Below are 15,314 nucleotides of genomic sequence, written 5' to 3' on the forward strand. Positions count from 1 at the left end.
GGACAAACCTAGGAAATAATTGTAATGAATTTTAAAATTTTGTTTGAATGAATTCTTTTCAAAACGATTTCTGAATTTACCACCTATCATATATTAGTTTTGATTATTTTCTTAAATTCTCAGCTTTCACCAGCAAAAATTAAACATTTAAATTTTTACTGCAATCAACAATTTAACACTGGTTTGAAAGCACTATAGAGTGCGTGTATATACATATATACCTCGTTCAGAGATTTATCATATATATATATATATATGCATGTGCATATATATATATGCATGTGTATATATATATACATAAATACATATATATATACATATATATATACATAAATACACACATATATATATACATATATATATACATAAATACACATATATATATATACATACATATATATATATGTATATATACATATATATGTAAATATATATATATATACATATATACATACATACATACACACACACATATATATATATATATGGGTATGTATGTATATGTATATGTATATGTAAACTCTGGCTAGCTGAGTTTACATACATACACATATATATATATATATATATGGGTATGTATGTATATGGGTATGTATATGTAAACTCTGGCTAGCTGAATCTGCTAAGGTTTAATGTGAGTTTATTTCTTAGACAAACACAATGTCTTATTAGGGAAAGGAAATTTATAATGTTTGGTGCTGTTTTCATGAGCATTGAAATAGGTGCGAATTCTCCAACATTAGGTTATATGTGTGTGTGTGTGTGTAGCACAAACATTAAAATATAACTCCTCTTGTGTAATAAGCAGAATGGGATGACTAGGCATTGCTGTTTGGGGGCTGGGGACAGTACTTTGTGGCACTGAAGGCGAATACGTACACACATCACCATGATCACCGTGACTGACCAGGCTATCAGATGTTGCTACATATCGCTGGTCACAATGTGCTTCGCTTTGTTTTAGCCTCCAAATGACGCCACCCCGCTGGCTAAGCAAGCAGGCCAACAGAAGAAAGTTGTGGTGAAAGAGTACAGCAGGGATCGCCATGACCCCCTGCCAGAGCCTCGTGGAGCTTTTTAGGTGTTTTCGCTCAATAAACACTCACAACACCCGGTCTGGGAATCGAAACCGCGATCCTACGACCGCGAGTCTGCTGCCCTAACCACTGGGTCATTGCGCCTCCACATACACACATATGCACACAAAAACATACACATGGAAAGATAATTAGTGAGCAAGTGCAAGAGAGGGGGAAGAAGGAGAGAGAGAGAGAGACATTACAATTTATTAATTATTAATTGAACACAACTGACATAAACACCTCCCCCTCTCCTTGTACATAAAGAAAAATATGCTCACAGAGAGAAGGAGAGAGAATGTGAGCAACATGAGAATAGAAACACCAGAATGAGAAAAGCCTCAGTCTCAAATCAGCCAAGCCAAATAGGAAGTGCCTAAAGGGCTGTGCCGAAATGTCCCGTAATCCCTAATAAAACTTTGCGTCTGTGTAAGAAATTAATTAATCATCAAACTCACCTTAAAATTTTAGTATGATGGGGAAGAGGAATTGAAGTTGAAAATGACTAAATCTTGTCATCTGCTTCTTAGATGCAGTGGAGATTTAAAAAAAAAAAGTAAAAGTAAAAAAAAAAACCCCAAAACAAAAACTTTAAACAATAGAAAAATTATATTTCTAGTAATTTATTAACTACAAATATTTTTCTATACATGTTTTAATACGCAAGATTTTTGAAGTGAAAAATTGATTTTAAGTTTTTTTAAAATTTTGTTGAATTTTAAAATTATTTGATTACATCATGTATATCTATTTATTAGGATGCTTATTGTTTATTGATATTTATAGTTAATTTTTCAAGACACTTTGTCCTTGTATTATTTAATATTAATAATATATATGTGTGTGTATATATATATATATATAATATATATATATATGAATATAAATTAGGGTATCTACGAGATACCACCATGCTCTGACTCTAAAATCACCTTAATTGTCCATATATCAACACGGAGACAAAACAAAGACACAAGATGAAACTAGTAAAAAATTACTGGATAATTCTAGATCCCGGGTTTCTGACTTTGCAATTTTTTACTAGTTTCATCTTGTGTCTTTGTTTTGTCTCCGTGTTGATATATGGATAATTAAGGTGGTTTTAGAGTCATGGCTGCTATTTTCAGCATGGTGGTATCTCGTAGATGCCCTAATTTATAATTTTAATAATTATTACCTTTGAAGGTTATTTTTTCCATGCTGACCACTTGATAAAATCGTTATTTTATGTTTAAATTAACGATCTTATCCTTATTTATATAAATATATGTATATATTCTTTTATTTTACTGCTTTAAGACAATGGACTGTGACAAGGCTGGTGGGGCACTACCTTCAGGGGTTTCAGCAATAATATCGACCCCAGTACATGTTTCAATCAGATATTTATTGCATTGATTTCTATTTGTCAAACTGCTATGTTACAGGACATAAAACATGCTCTAGCATAAACTACCCCAGCTTTTAGATTGTAAACACAAATATGGATACAGGTGCACGCACACACATATATGTATGGTATGTATATATGTGTATGAAACCTGGATTAACAATAGATCAAATCATCAGGTTTGTTCCGTTCCTTTCCTTCAGTGTGTAGACCTAATGTATGTGCGTGTTTATATATATGCATATATTCATATTCCATAACTGCCATCTCTGAAGAGTACAGGATTACATCATCAAGCTGTTATCTAACACTCAGTTCAATCCTTAGTGCGAAACTGACTAGTAAGATTGGCCATAATGAATATATAATATTTAACACTTCAAATTATATATATACATACACAAACTTATGTTTTCATATTTAGTGTTGAAAAGAGGAGTACAAGAAACAATAGTAGAGATTAATAAAGTTTTATTTTGGTCAAGTCAGTCATTTCTTACTCCGAGTTTTCACTGTAGGTGCACAGTTTTCACTGTAGGTAACTTGCCTGAAGATAATGTGCAGTGTAACACCCACACACACAGCAGACTGACATGACCAAAATATAATTTTACATTATATATATATATATATATATATGTATGTATGTGTATATATATATGTGTATGTATGTATATATGTATGTATATATATATGTATGTATGTATCTATGTGTATGTATGTATGCATATATGTGTATGTATGTATGCATATATGTGTATGTATGTATATATATGTATGTATGTATATATATGTATGTATGCATATATATATAGGTGTATGTATGTATGTATATATATACATATATGTATATATCTTTAATTTTGTATTATTTTTTTCTTGTATGTATTTTTTGTGCAGTTCCTTGTTACGTCCCTTTTTGTGTTACATTTTTTCTCGCTCGTTTACCCCTCTATGAGTTTATTTTATTTTAATTCTCTCGTAGGAAGGCCTAGCTTGACCTTACGTGTTCTGTCTTGCCTTCGAAACACGTGTCTGCTAGCGACAGCTGATGAAGGGGATTTTTCCTTGTGTAGCATGTCCTGTACTTCGTTTTTCTGCTACACATAATTGTTTACATATATGTTTGTATGTATGCATATATTTTATTTATTACACTATATATATATATATATATATACACACACACATATATATATATATAAATAATAATAAATGCGCCCTTTTAAAGCCTAGCCAGGCTCATGGGCCCAGTTTCCCGGTTTCTGTGGTGTATGTGTTCCCCAGCTGGATGGGACGCCAGTACTTCACAGCGTTACTCATTTTTGCCAGCTGAGTGGACTGGAGCAATGTGAAATGAAGTGTTTTGCTAAAGAACACAACATGACGCCTGGTCCCGGAATCGAAACCACAATCTTACGCTCATGATGCTGACACCCTAACCACTAAGCCACGCGCCTCAACATATGTGTATGTATATATATCTATATACAAAAATATATATGTATATATATATATATATCTATGTACACATGTATATATATATATATTTCTATATAGACATGTCTATATTATGGTATATATGTATATACATAAGTATGTATGTATATATATACACACAATGTATGTATATATATATAAATATACACAAGTATATATATATGTGTATATATATCTATATATATATATATGTATAGTTATCTATATATATATGGGGGGGGGAGTAAGAAAAATCAACAAAAATACACATTGTAAATCAAAAAAAGTACAGGTTTTTTATGAAAAGTAACGAAAGATATACACAATTAGATGAACTGAGGTAGGAATAAAAGTCATTATTGTGAGATTATTATAGAGATTCAAGCCAACCGGTTTCGTAACTTACTAATCATTGCTTTGAATACTAATATTCATTGCTTTGGATGCACACCGATTAATGGACGGTGTCAGGTCTAATAGTCCCTGAGAATGATTAGTAACTTACGAAACTGGTATGCTTGAATCTCTTTAACAATTCAAAATAATGACTTTTATTCCTACCTCAGTACATCTAATTGTGTATATCTTTCGTTACTTTTCATAAAAAACCTGTACTTTTTCTGATTTACAATGTTCTTACTTTCCCCTTACATTTCCACGTGTAGTTTCTATTTTCTTTTTGTAACATATTTCTATTATATATATACATACACACACACATATATATGTGTGTGTGTATGTATGTATGTATATATATATGTATGTTTAGGTATGTGTATATATGTATGTATATATATATATATATATGTTTAGGTATGTGTATATATATATATATATATATATATATATGTATGTATTTATGTATGTTTAGGTATGTGTATATATATATATATATATATATGTATGTATTTATGTATGTTTAGGTATGAGTATATATATGTATATATATATATATACATATGTATTTATTTGCATATATATATATGTATTTATTTGCATATATATATATGTATTTATTTGCATATATATATATGTATTTATATGTATATATATATATGCATATATGATCACATAATGAAAGTAAGAAAAAGCGAATAGCTTCCCAATTTTATTGCTGCATTTAACTGCCTTATCCTTGTTCTCTAGCTTTAGTAGCTTCGCTTAGAGTACTAGCACTTTAACATCCTCCGTCCTACAGGTCAACTCATATCAACCTGTTGTTAATCATTTGTAGAAAGGAAATATAAATACGTCAATGTTGTGACACAGTCATTGTAATGCTTGTATTTATGTATCCATTCCCCATTTTATTGTTTTTTTAAAGATATTTTGTTGTTTTTTTCTTAAAAAACCCCAATATTGTTGTATTTTTACAAAACACTTTTTTTTTTATTATTTCATAAATCTAAACCTTATGTACAATTCATTTAATACTTTATAAATGGAATAAATAAATGCATTCCTTTGATGTTGTTTGTTATTGTTTAATTGTTTATCACCAGTTTAGCTTTAACTAGCAGTATCGCCCGGCGTTGCTTGGGTTTGTTTCGGCCCTTTAGAATTGGAATTTTTGAAAAGTAAAAATTTTGCATTATGTAGCTTGTTATTCTCTTTAAGTAAACATTTTTCTGGTTGAAATACACTGAAAAATGGCGACACAGCAGTCAAAAAATCATTAAAAAATAGGGATTTTCATAGAAAAAAAAAAGCACCTTTTTGATGTTAACATGGTCCGATTTGAACTTTGTCTTCTACTGAAGGAAGAGCAAGCCTTCTTCTATCATACTCTCAATTTTGATCAACTTGTGCCGCAGGGTCTCGGAGGAGATAGTGTTAGTTGAAGGCTACCAAACCTGCCATACACAGACAACTTCAGCTTTATATATAGAGAGAGATTAAACAGAGCTATAATCAAAGCAATCCAGTCATGACAATCTTGTCCTATATTCCAGACTTCCAAGACTACATTATGTAAGTGTGTCCCCCTATGCACCCCTTCTTTTTTTTTTATTTGTTTGGTCTAGGGTTCAAATGGATTTTGCAAGCCCCACCTCTGATTGCTGATATTGATGCACAGAATATTTTATTTCAAATCAACTGTTGTAAGAAACACATAAGCGAGGAGAGAATCCAGAGAAGCAATGAGTTGTCTCCATTTTGTCCCATTAATTTTTTTTTTCCTCTTCTTTTACCACTGCAGATGATTCCCATCCTTAACCCTTTCATTACTGTATTTCTGTTGAGATGCTCTGTGTTTCTTTCAATTAATTTTAAATATAACAAAAAATTTAGTAAAATAACTTGGTTATCATCAAGCTAGTGTTAGGAACATAAATTGTGACTAAGAATTGGTGGAAGATTTTAGGCCATTTGAGATGCTCTGTGTTTCTTTCAGTTACTTTAAATATAACAAAGAATTTAGTAAAATAACTTAGTTATTATTCAGCTAGTGTTAGGAACATAAATTGTGTCTAAGGTTTGGTGGAAGATTTTAATTCAAAACTTATGAAAACAAAACATTTGTACTACAGAATCAGAGCCAGTTTCAGCCATTTGAGATGCTCTGAGTTTCTTTCAATTACTTTAAATATAACAAAGAATTTAGTAAAATAACTTAGTTATCATTATGCATTTTCATATATACAAAAAAAAAAAATACATGTGCATACACACACCCACACATACATACATTTATCTACATAACAGTCCACTAATATTCTAGTATATCTGTGTAACCAGTTTTAAGAATGGAACTTTTTGCACGAGGGGAGTAAAAAAACTTTTAAAAATATTTTTTGTTGTTTGATATATTATTTTATCTTAGTTTATTAGTTTTTTGGTAGCCTGACACGCTTTGGAATATTTAGTCATTTATACTTACATTTTTTGATAGGCCATTCTATATATTTACTCTTTTACTTGTTCCAGTCATTTGACTGCAGCCATGCTGGAGCACCACCTTTAATCGAGCAACTCGACCCCGGGACTTATTCTTTGTAAGCCTAGTACTTATTCTATCGGTCTCTTTTTGCCGAACTGGTAAGTGATGGGGACGTAAACACACCAGCATTGGTTGTCAAGCAATGCTAGGGGGGCAAACAGACACACATACATATATATATATATATATACATATATACGACAGGCTTCTTTCAGTTTCCGTCTACCAAATCCACTCACAAGGCATTGGTCGGCCCGGGGCTATAGCAGAAGACACTTGCCCAAGATGCCACACAGTGGGACTGAACCCAGAACCATGTGGTTGGTTAGCAAGCTACTTACCACTCAGCCACTCCTGTGCCTTGTATTTGTATTTTATTTGCATATATATTCTTACCTACTGTGTTTTTATGTATACATATATTTTATATATTTAGGAACCATGGTACTATTTATATATGATTAAATGTTTGAGGTATGGTGTTATTTATATATAAAGCTGAGATGACTCGAATTTGATGTTTGTTCTATGACCAATGTTTCTTTATATACATATTATACACTCACACACACACATTCTGGCAATCTCATTTTTCTGCTTAAGACAACAGTTGACACTTGGGCACCTCACCTCTCAAAAAAAAAAAAAAGAAAGAAAAAAAAGGACCTTCCAGCTACAAAGGTAGTCGACCTATTTTTAGCATTATCCCACATAAAAGTGGAATGTTGGGGTTTTTTTTTTTTCACACTCTCTTGAATTACATTTAATGCTTACTATACAGAATTCGCCAAGACTCAAAACCAAATTAAAAGTATTTGTTTCATAAATGAATATCAGAAATTGACTGTGTTATTTAGTTATACATTCCACAAGGAGTCTCTCTAAGGCTGCTTGACCCCAATATCCTGCTCTTGACCCCAATATCCTGCCAACTTAAATAAGTTGTAGTCTTACATTCCCCTAAAAGGGAGATGTGATGCTCATAGCTTGAATGCTTTGAACATAGGTTTGTACAGTTAGGACTGGCCTAGGGTTATAAAAACACTATATGTACTCTTCACTCTTTTACTTGTTTCAGTCATTTGACTGTGGCCATGCAGGAGCACCGCCTTTAATCGAGCAACTCGACCCCGGGACATATTCTTTTGTAAGACCAGTACTCTTTTGCCGAACCGCTAAGTTACAGGGACGTAAACACACCAGCATCGGTTGTCAAGCGATGTTGGGGGGGACAAACACAGACACACAAACATATACACATATATATACATATATACGACGGGCTTCTTTCAGTTTCCGTCTACCAAATCCACTCACAAGGCTTTGGTCGGCCCGAGGCTATAGTAGAAGACACTTATCCAAGGTGCCACGCAGTGGGACTGAACCCGGAACCATGTGGTTGGTAGACAAGCTACTTACTACACAGCCACTCCTGCGCCTATACGCCTACTACTTCCACAATATTAATTGTGTTTTCTTGCTTAAAAACGAAATATTTGAGGGATTGTGTTGATATAATGGTAACACATCTGTCATGATCACAGAAGAGGTTTCAAGTCCAATGAGTAACCTTCAACATCTACAATGGAAGTTAATTTTTTGGCTCAAAAAGCAAAAAGCAAGGCCATGTAGGGGGACATGGAGTTATGTACAGGGTGGTGTTCATGCAAAGAGTTCAGGCCATTTCTGGTCAAGAGAGACTTTGAACCGAGCGGTCATCAGCATCTTCACCATCTCGTCCGGCAGCTTATTCCACACATTCGCAACCCAGACGGAGAAAGCCCCTCTCCTTCGATTGAGATGAAATCGTCGCAGATAGAGCTTTTCCGAGTGACCCTGTAGCCGATGCTCTGGAGCAGGAGTGAAGAACAGCTCTTTTGAGAGGTTACACTTTCCGTTTATGATGTTGTGAGCAAGAATGAGATCACCACGGCGTCGGCGTTTTTCTAAAGAATAAAGGTCGAGCTTCTGCCCCAGGATGGCTGAAACCAATAATAGAATAACATAATAAAGTATACTACTCTAAGACATATATTCTATTATAATTCCAATGACATCTAGGATACACCAAAGCATAGGTTTTGTGTCTTAGACATATCCTCCATCCCTTGTTTTTCAAATTTCAGTCATTGAATAGATCCAAATAGGATTAAGTCTGAAGCAGCAGTTTTTTTCCTTCTGAACTGTTAATTTGTAATAAACCTAAAGCTGAGTATTTGGAAGATGTACATTGTATATTCTTTCTTTCTTTGGAAAATTTTCCCTTGAGATTTCAAATTCCACCTCTTAGAAACTAAGTGTTTAACCTCTTTGGCATTTAAGCCTTTCGTTACCAACCCAGCTGAAACCACTTCTGGCCCTGTAGTACAAATGTATTGTTTTCATAAGTTCTGAATTAAAATCTTCCATCAAACCTTAGTCACAATTTATGTTCCTAACACTAACTTAATTTACTACATTCTTTGTTATATTTAAAATAATTGAAAGAAACACAGAGCATCTTAAATGGCTGAAACTGGCTCTGGCCCTGTAGTACAAATGTCTTGTTTTCCTAAGTTTTGAATTAAAATCTTCCATCAAACCTTAGTCACAATTTATGTTCCTAACACTAGCTTAATGATAACTAAGTTATTTTACTAAATTCTTTGTTATATTTAAATTAACTGAAAGAAACACAGAGCATCTCAACAGAAATACAGTAATGATAGGGTTAAACAGGCCATATCCAGCCTCAATATTTTTCCTATTTTATGTTCAAACTGGCCATATCTGACCTCTCACAACTAGCCCATTCTAAAAATAAACATCATTGAAATCTTGAAGCTACAAAGATAATGCATGATTAATTGAAAATAATGTGAATAAATAAATATTACATTTCTAGCCTTACTGGCACTCAAGCCCCGTGCTAGTAGGGTATTAAGAGCACCATTCGAGTGTGATCATTACCAGCATCGCCTTACTGGCACCTGTGCTGGTGGCATGTGTAAAAGATTCGAGCGAGGTTGTTGCCAGTACTGCCTGACTGGCCCCGTGCTGGTGGCATGTAAAAGCACCCACTACACTCTCGGAGTGGTTGGCATTAGGAAGGGCATCAAGCTGTAGAAACGCTGCCAGATCAAGATTGAAGCCTGGTGCAGCCATCAGGTTCACCAGTCCTCAGTCAAATTGTCCAACCCAAGCTAGAGGGGAAAGCGGATGTTAAATGATGATGATGATTTCACAGAGTAATCTGAATGTTAAAGGGTTAAGAATCACTGGTTTGCAAGAATTTGATGGCATACATGATGCACTTTTAAAAAAAAATAAAGATGTCTTGAAACATCACCCTGGATCCTACGTAAAGTCGGGCCTATATTACATGCTTTAATGTACCGAAACCTCTGTCCCTGAATATGTGCTGTTGAAATTGGACTGTGTCTTTTATATCATCAAATAAGGCAATTAGAATTTTTTTTACTTATAGATAAAGCATGTGGAGGCACAATGGCCCAGTGGTTAGGGCAGAAGACTCGCGGTTGGAGGATCACGGTTTCGATTCCCAGACCTGACGTTGTGTGTGTTTATTGAGCGAAAACACCTAAAAAGCTCCATGAAGCTCCGGCAGGGGGTGGTGGCGACCCCTGTTGTACTCTTTCGCCACAACTTTCTCTCACTCTCTCTTCCTGTTTCTTGAGTAACACTGTGATGGACTGGCATCCTGTCCAGCTGGGAGGAACACATACATCACAGAAACCGGGAAACCAGGCCCACGAGCCTGGCTAGGCTTGAAAAGGGCAACGTTTTTTTTTTATACATAAAGCATATTGTAAAATTTGCTTAGAAGGTTGCTCAAAGATCTTTTATGCAACCATAAGCAATAATTGTCCAAACCCTAAAATGAAAGCAAATTTATCCCTTTGGCATTCAGATTAACCAATCAAATGCATCGCTTATTCATTCACACTGTTTTGAATTAATCATGCATTATTTTGAAGCTTTGAAATTTTGATATGATTATTTATTTGTTGCCAGCACCGCCCTGACTGGCCTCCGTGCCGGTGGCACGTAAAAAGCACCACCCGATCGTGGCCGTTTTGCTAGCCTCTTCTGGCACCTGTGCAGGTGGCACATAAAAAGCACCCACTACACTCTCAGAGTGGTTGGCGTTAGGAAGGGCATCAAGCTGTAGAAACACTGCCAGATCAGACTGGGCCTGGCGCAGCCTTCTGGCTTCCCAGACCCCAGTTGAACCGTCCAACCCATGCTAGCATGGAAAACGGACGTTAAACGATGATGATGATGATACTGTACTGGTCCGAACATATAATTAGTAGAAGACTTGGGTTGGATATGGCCGGTTTAGATACAAAAGGGCTAAAATTTTATGAAAAACAAAACCAACCAAAACCGTATGGTGAGACAAAAATGAAATAATGTCAAACTGTGAACACGGGTACTTGTAGCTCTTTTTCCCGGGTACTTGTAGCAAACTTCTCTTTTTCTTTCAGGCTTGGCAACAGGTGAAGCCTGGCAACAGGAATGGCATCCAGCTGTAGAAAATCTGCCTCATCAAATTCCGTTTGACCAACAAACATCAAAGAGTGGACATTAAGTGATGATGATGATGATGCAGTATAACCCAAGACATTATTCAATGTGTCCTTTTCTCTAAGACAATAAAACGTGATTTGAGGGAAATGTGACTACTATTTCTAGCAGGTTGAGTAACAATGTAAAGGTTCATAGCTGCTAGAATACCAAACAATCAGTACAAGCATGAGCTAGAGGAGGACTCTAAGTGGTCACTCAACCTGCTAGAAATAGCAGCTAAACCCTCTTCAAATTATATCTCACCCACTTTAAAAATTTGTGCACAATGGATAAAGCAGTTTTAGATATATGACCATTCCGAAATACAACAATAAAACGTGATTTGAGGGAAATGTGACTACTATTTCTAGCAGGTTGAGTAACAAAGTAAAGGTTCATAGCTGCTAGAACACCAAACAATCAGTACAAGCATGAGCTAGAGGCGGACTCTAGGTGGTCACTCAACCTGCTATAAATAGCAGCTAAACCCTCTTCAAAAAATTGTGCACAATGGATAAAGCAGTTTTAGATATATGACCATTCCGAAATACAACAATAAAACGTGATTTGAGGGAAATGTGACTACTATTTCTAGCAGGTTGAGTAAGCTGCTAGAACACCAAACAATCAGTACAAGCATGAGCTAGAGGTGGACTCTAAGTGGTCACTCAACCTGCTAGAAATAGCAGCTAAACCCTCTTCAAATGATATATCTCACCCACTTTAAAAAGTTGTGCACAATGGATAAAGCAGTTTTAGATATACAAAAAGACAGAGTGGTCATACTTGGAATGGCTTCGTTCATAGACTTGCTCAATCAGGACGAATGTGAGGGTGAATGACAACAATTACAAACACAATCATAAAACAGTTTTTACTTTACAAAATGCAGTTGTTTTATGTAAAAGTAATACTAAAATGTTAGACAATGGATTTCAAAGTGAGATGTCTTGTACTTGAATATTAGACAACTCTGAGCAACTTGGTTAATTAAAAATTTACACTTTAGAATATATTTTTGTTCTTAAAAAACGTCTTAACCCTGATACTGCACGAATCAGATATATCCATTCAAAATTTCATTACCCTTAACTGCAGAAAGCAGTTTTGTATACCAATTATCATTAGTAGGGGAATGTTGTATATTTGAAACTAATTTTTGTTGGGAATTGTCAAATTTATAAAGGCAATATGACTTGCAGAAAACCAATTCTATTGGGTTGTCCAGAAAGTTTGTGCCGATTTATAGTAGCTTACCTTTTGACTTATTTTAGAACATGGTTGAGTCCATAAAATAGGATTTGACTACACCTCCATTTAGAGCACAGTTTAAGCTATCTTTTCGGGGAAGAAGGTTTATGTTCCTATAACCTGTGTTAATTCTGTAACCCTTTAAAATGGAAGATAAGAAAGTTCATTTCCGGCACTTGATGCTTTTCTTTTTCCATAAAGGGAAAAATGCCTCACAAGCAACCAAAGAAATATGCGCAGTTTACGGTGATGTTTCTTTATCCGAAAGAACTTTACAGAAGTGATTCGCAAGATTCCGAGCTGGAGATTGTAGCCTTATTGATAAAGAGTGATCAGGTAGACCATCCACTACAGATGATGACCAAATCAAATCATTAATTGAGAATAACCCACATTGCACAACCCGAGAATTGGCAGAAAGCCTCAACCTATCAAAATCCGTTGTTCATGAACATCAGGTAAAGTTTGGGTACACAAATCGCTATGATGTTTGGGTACCACATGAGTCGAGTGAGAAGAATCTTTTGGATTGCATTACCATCTGTGATTTGCTTTATAAACGGAATCAAAACGCACCTTTTTTAAAGCAAATTGTGACAGGTGATGAGAAATGGATTATATACTGAAATGTTCAGAGAAAGATATTCTGGAGTAAGCAACATGAGCCACCCTTAGCCACCCCAAAAGCGGGTCTTGACCCTAAAATAGTCTTGCTTTGTGTCTGGTGGGATTGGAAAGGAATTCTGTACTATGAGCTTCTTCCAAGTAACCAGACAATTAATTCTGAGAAATACTGCACACAACTGGACAAGTTAAAAGCAGCAATTCAAGAGAAATATCCAGAATTGGCCAATAGGAAGGGTGTTGTTTTCCAACATGATAATGCAAGACTGCACGTTTCTTTGAGAACCAGATAAAAATTGTTGCAGCTCGGCTGGGATGTATTACCCCACCATCCATATTCACCAGATATTGCTCTTTCGAATTTCCACTTATTCAGGTCTCTGCAGAATAGTCTTAATGGTAAAAATTTCAATTCCTTGGATGACGTAAAAAGATACCTTGATGAATTCTTTGCCATGAAACCACCACGATTCTGGGAAAAGGGTATTTTCAAGTTAAAGGAAAGATGGAGACGCATTGTGCAACAAAATGGTTCATATTTGGTTGATAAAAAATGTAATGGCAAGTATTTATTGACCTTTTTCTTTCCTTTAAAAATCGGCAAGAACTTTCCAGACAACCCAATATATTTTGGTAGATATTCAACATCATTACAGGAATAACCATGAAATTTAATTTTGCAGTTAATGGGTTAGAAAAAATATATCATCTTTGTCCCCCAAAATGATATTAAATAAAATTTGATCCACTATTACAAAGTATTACAACATTTGCTTCTTCCGGCAGATTAAACTAATATGAATGTTTGGTTCTAAGAATCTAGTCAGTATTGGAAGTATTTCAGAAAGTCATTAAGCAGTCTTTTCAAATCTGAACCTAGCATAAATAATATTGTGTAGGGCAGATAAAAAAATAACGATATTAAAATCAGTGCTTTATAATATTAGGCAAAAATTGCCTTGCATTGATTCATAAAAAATGTAAGATCTTTTCGGTTTGAATGGCAGTTTTTTCTAGTGGTGTCATATGAAATTGTCACCCATAATTATGACCCTAGTATCAATCTATTGCATTTTAATCTGGGTTAGGGTTAGGTGTGGGGGGAAGGGTATCTTTTTTTCTTCACAAATGTAAATAAACCCAATGTGTTTCTTAAATGAGGGACATATTCATACGGCACAGAATGTTTTTTTTACCTCAATAGATGCCAGTGATTGGTTGAAATTGCAGAAAAAAAACAAATATCTTACAAAGTATAGAATTTTCTTAATAAAGCCAAGAGAAAAAGATGTTTTATAAACACATCCTACCAGTATACGAAGTTTTAAATTTTTTAGTTACCTAGAAATTATGTTAAAAACTGCCGTTCAAACTGAAAAGATCCATGATGTATTCATGATGTAAAATGGAAAAGGTATTATAGGAAAACTATTGTTATTTTTTTTTTTTGCGGGGGAAAAAAGATGGTCTCAAATTCAGTTCATGTGATTTAGCATTCAAGTGGATATCAAGACATGGATAACGTATGCAATAACTGCGGTTCACAGGGACATTCACAAGGACTTTGTGTTGGTAATCAGATTATAGACTACCATCGGAAACCTCTTTGGACAACGAAACAACTAATGTTCAATTTGTTAAGGGCTATGGTGAATGCTTTAAGGAAAAATTTTTTTGATACCATTATTTCCATCTGTGTTTTTGATTTGTCAGCAGATAAAAGAACAGTGGTTGGCTCAAGCATGCAGCACACTAAAAGGAAGGAAACATCTATGTTGACCAAGAAATCCTTGATGAAATATGCACTCATAAAAACTCTCTGGTAAGGACTTCTGCGAGGCACTTTTTTCGGTGGGGGAGCTCCAAGATATAACTTGTAAAATTTGATTCAATCAAGTGTATATAATCAGTGTTTCCGGCATTCTTGTAAAATGGAAAATTTTCAATAAAGTTCAATAATGTTGTCCCACAGTAAAAT

At 34.6% G+C, this 15,314-nt stretch overlaps 1 long non-coding RNA gene across 1 annotated transcript; it reads left to right on the plus strand.

Moving 5' to 3' along the window:
• Positions 1-493: 493 nt before the first annotated feature.
• LOC118765349 lies at positions 494-11,083 on the plus strand. Its single transcript, XR_005001186.1, has 3 exons — positions 494-848; positions 7,608-7,613; positions 11,073-11,083. It is a non-coding gene; the product is annotated as an uncharacterized LOC118765349 (long non-coding RNA).
• The last annotated feature ends 4,231 nt before the right edge of the window (positions 11,084-15,314 follow it).

This window comes from Octopus sinensis, linkage group LG11 (assembly GCF_006345805.1).
Source record: "Octopus sinensis linkage group LG11, ASM634580v1, whole genome shotgun sequence".
Lineage (NCBI taxonomy): Eukaryota > Metazoa > Mollusca > Cephalopoda > Octopoda > Octopodidae > Octopus > Octopus sinensis.